Genomic DNA, 5160 nt, shown 5'->3' with positions numbered 1-5160 from the left:
GTGCGTGCTTGTTGCAAGTAAATTAAGCTATCAAGTAACGCTAACTGACACAGTGTGCGGCACAAGGGTAGGGAAGAGGAAGTACTGATAGTGAAACAGCTTCCAGTACTCAGCTGCTGGTGCGACAGTTCCCAACTGACTGGCCAACAATCCAGCCAACCAACCAACCAACCAGTTAGCCAGCTGATAAGTAACAACAATAAAGTTAAGCTGCATGTGTGCGGTCTGGTCAGTCTGGCAACACTTTAATATTCTCAGGGTGCAATGTAATTACAAACAGTAGCTCTCGGCTACTAAAATTTCAAGTGGAGGAAGATTTTTGTACTTTCAAGCAAAATAAGGTGGATGTGTACGTTGTGGTTGTTGTTCTGCTGGCAGCAGGTGTGCGTCAGCAGTGCACACATGAAATGCAAATAAGAGAGTAGAAGCAATAAAAAAGGTGGAAAAATATTTAAAATCCAGTAATAAATTTCACGCTTGACATAGCTGTGTCCACCGCTCTGGCAAAATCTCAGCTATTCCGATTTTTTTTGCTCCATTTTTGCGCATATTTATGTATTTATTTTTATGTAATTTAAGTAGTTTGTCAACCTACTGCATTGTGGCCTATCTTAAATATTTTCAGTTTAGTGTTTTTTCATTCTTATTTCTTTTAATTTTTATCCATTTTTTTCGATTTGAAATTCAATACTTTTTGTGCGCAGCAAAGCATATCCTTGAGGCTCCTTTTGGTTGCACTGCTTCACTGCCAGGGTCCTTCAGTTGTGTGTGAGCGGCTACCTGCTGTTGCTTATGCGTTTGTTAAACTGTGTGCGCCCTCGTGTGTGCACATAAGCAACAACAACAAGAAAAAAAGACAATTATAAATTTTTGCAGTTGACAAAATTTGTGTCCCCCTTCATGTCAAAATCGCCCTAAACGTTCTTTCCGTTTTTCTGCTGCCATTGTCCTGTTTCCAAGGTCTGCGCTGTATGCGCCAGTATGCGTGTACGAGTGTGTGTATTGTGCATGCAGATCCCTTATTCTTCGCTTTCGGTCAGGAATGATGTGGGAAATATTCGCTTGTGTGTCAAATTATTTTGAAGTGTTTGGACAGATTTTATTGCAAGCAATCAAGCAGCCAAACAAATTTCTAAAATCAAGCATTTGTTAAGAAAGAAAAAAAAAACACATACATACACACACATACATGCACTACAACCCTGCAGGGAAAACGTGGACTAGCAAAACAAGTTTACACATCAGAATTTGCACGATTTGGTCAATGGTAAACAACTACGCTAATAATTTCGTAACGAGCGGTATCTGCTGTTCATTAAGTCAAGTTCAATTGACAGGGTGGCAAAGCTGGTGAGCATGATGAACCTAACCGCTGCAAAGCCCATCTTGTTAGTAAATAGTCAGTCTGTCATTTCACGATAGTCGGTCCTAAGTTACCCGATCGACTCGGTTATCTATCCGGCCAAGGATTGTCATTCCAGCAGCATTCCCCGGGCAACAACAAAATAGTCAGTCTGCTAGTTAGGCCTTTCGATTCTTAACGACTAACAAAAAATGTTCAAGATACATACCGTTAATATCATCGGTTAACACAGCTTCAATATATAACTGGGTTCTGGAATATAGTCGTGTTTCGGAAAATATGAAAGCGGACAAGTGTGGGGGATTATAATCTTATATAGGATTTGGGAAATCAAGTCCAAATATTCAATCCCGCTGGGTTTCATATTTTCACAAGTTGAAGAGGAGACTAGAGCAGCTAACAACAATAGGTAGACTAGTCCAGAGACTTGAAAATTATCACATTAATTTTTATAAGCAATCGACTAGCAAAAAAAGAGTCTACGGTTTCTCACGAGGCTACCAATGGAACATGGGGATAGTGGCACTAGAAATAGTCATCATACTCGAATCTCCACATAACTGTTGATCTACGAGCTATACAAATAAAGAGAAGTTAGTGTCTATGCTGAACACTTCGAATAATTCTTTGCGAACCCATACAGTTTGGACACAGTCTTGCTGAAAGTGAAGAATTCTCCAAAATATCAGGGTTTGCTTAAGGAAATTGAGAATTGGCACTGCGGAAATCTTTTCTGAGCACAGCGTGAAGCTTATGTGGCCAACGAGTGAACTCTCTTTAAAGACATAAATTATCTAACTCATAAATGGTTCAAATTGTGCTATAATCGTCATCATAATCAATTCTTTTTGTCTCGAATGGCTCATAAGGCGTTCGATATTTCTGTTGCAGAATTATTTCCGTATAAACACAAATCCTCCAAATCCGTCGTGTATGCTGCCGTAGCAGGTGGATTTCGCACATTTCTGTGGGTACAGTTGGAGACTGTATTCCTCGCTGGTTTTAATTTATATCTGTGGCTCGAAAAACGTGGGGTACATCCATAAGTTACAAGCCTAAGGAAGATCTGGTTAGCTCCACGGGTAAGATGACTAGAAGCTCAATATCGTGAGACCTGAAAAACATACCCCTTCTCCAGCCGATCGCTCCGCGATAGATGGTGAGATCTTCGGCAGGCCTGTAAATTATATGTCAAACTAGTTCGATACTATTGAGAAACGTGGGAGAGCATATTAAATTAAATGTCGAATTTAATACTACATAGTTCCGATCCATATTCGTACAATTGAGACTTCCTAGGACATCAAGACAAAAAAATTAAAAATTTTTTATGTGGCACCATTCATTGTTTATACAATTAGAGCGTACCAATTCGGTGCTAAGCAAATTCCTTACAGGGTATTGTAGATTCACAGTCATACTTATACACATACCATATTTCATATTCACCGCTGCCGCAACATCGGCATTTGATATCTGCACTCACGCCCTCGAATGCATTTTACTCCATCAACTGTAGGCCTAACATTGCATATCGGATTTATTTTTGATTCATTCGTATTTTTTGGGGGGCAAACATGAGGCGTTACCCTTGCAATTTCGCCCATGTCAATCTTTTTCGAGGCTTCCTTTGCATACAGACAAATTTGATACGTAACAACTTCCGTTTTTCCTACTTCACTCTCGGGTAATCACAAATTGCTTTAGTATTTATTGCATTCTTCAATACATTTGTCCGTATGTATACATTTTGTTATTGTTTCCTTTGAAATGTGTGTATTATTGTTCGTGCAATGAAGTAGTGTAATATTTCAGTCATCATAAATTGTCAAGTTTCTGAATAAACAATAAGACCGATATGTCAAGATTCGTAGTTGCTTATTTCTGTAATAGAATCATTCAATATTAATTGATGGATCCTTAGGAAATTATTGATTGTATTGAATGCATTGAGTGATGTTTTACGTGCTTTAGAGAACTGAATTTCGAACGGAATAAGAAAATGAATGAACTAAATGAAAATAAAAGATATATGAACTTAGTAAAAGAAGGACAAAATCCGGAGGAAGGTGAGCGTTAACTAGAATTTTTTTTTGAATTTTTTGGGTTCAGTCAGCTCAGCTTTCATAAGATCCATGTTATTTGGAATAAAACAAAAAATAAGTTCATCGGCATTGGGGTGAAAATTAATTGCATTTTTTTCTTAAAACCCCAGAATGCTTTCTTATCAATCTGCTTCGCATATTACATTACCATATTACTACATTATATAGTAACCAGGGCTTGCGTTGGTTTATTCGAGAAGAAGGAGCATGTGTGTGAAGATTTTCTTAACTATAGACCAGCTTAGCAAGCGCTTGGCGAATTAAATATTAAGAGTGATCGGGAATGGGCGAGGAAGATTCTGAAGTTGAAGGTCAAAGCAAAAGTGCAAACATTGATAATAGAGAAGGGAGTCTGTGTACGTATTAAAGTGCTACCAGTGCTGCTCTGGTGTTTTTTTTTCATACAACTATCCTCTTGGTAGGTAAAAGGGTTGAAGTACCAGTCTGGCAGACCCCAAGTCGCACTAAAGCGCCGTTTTGATACCATTATGAGACCTTCAACAGGCAAATTTCTATAGCCAGCCAGAGCTGTTGAAGAAGATTCATAGGATTTAGGTTGGAGCACTGCTACAGGCTGTCGGGAAAATGGGACACCCAGTGACCTTAACCGTCTAGCTGCCTAATCCGGATATTTACAAAGGAACAGCTCAACAGTCTACTTCTCTAAAAGATCCACACAAATCCCCAAATTGGGACTAGATGGCAAACCTAAACCTAGTCCGAAATGCATAAGAAGTGCGTCTAAATTGAGTCCGTGAATATGTTGCTGTATGATTTGCTGTTACAGCCGCCTGTTGCTGCTGGCACACCCTCTGCCGGAATAGGAGGCATAGTTATACAAGTTTTCAATTTCGTGCTATATTATGCACGAAAGCTTAAGCTATTCCTAATCATTACTTTAATGCATTGCCTCATAGGATGAGTGAATTAACCTTACACCTTTTTAAAAACTGAGTTCGAAATGATATCAGATGTTTTCGCCTTGATTATCTCATGTTAACACTCTCGTTAAGTATTGCAGATCTTTGGGATAATAGGGGTTACTGTACTTCGCTGAAAAGCCTGTTAATCTCTCCCCTGAGCTCACAGGCAGCTTTCAAGAAGAGCACACGCGTCCATGTCTGTAAGCTTATCACAAAGGGTCTTATTCTATTGTAGCTACATCGTGAACTAGTAAAAAAAATAGCTCAAATTTACTTAACCTAACTTTTTAAATTTTAGAAAATAGGTTTGACTACTCCCACTGTGAAGGAAATCTGTGTATTAGTAAAGCAACTTCTAGCGGAGATGAACTTAAAGCTCAATCCCAAGTATTACGGGGCCTGAGGCCTCTTTTTCAAGGACATTGAAAACAAATTAATTGTTAATTTATTTTTAATGCATATTTTTACGAAAATATAGCTCACTCTCCTACAAAAACTATATAAATCCACGTGTCATACTTTGCACAAATTTCAAAAAAATTCAAAAAATCTCCATACAGATTTAACACTGCTTACTCCGATTTTTTAGGAAAATTTCGAGTACGCAATTTTATAATCCATTCAATTTTAGTCTAACAAAGTGTAAGTTTCAAGTAGCTCAAACATTTTTTTGATTTTTGCTGACGATGTTGGGTGTCTTCTTCCATATAAAAAATATCGAGCACTCCTTATATAAAGAAAATGCACAGGACCGCCAGAAATAAAAACT

This window comes from Anastrepha obliqua, chromosome 4 (assembly GCF_027943255.1).
Source record: "Anastrepha obliqua isolate idAnaObli1 chromosome 4, idAnaObli1_1.0, whole genome shotgun sequence".
Classification (NCBI taxonomy): domain Eukaryota; kingdom Metazoa; phylum Arthropoda; class Insecta; order Diptera; family Tephritidae; genus Anastrepha; species Anastrepha obliqua.
This window is presented reverse-complemented; position numbering follows the sequence as displayed.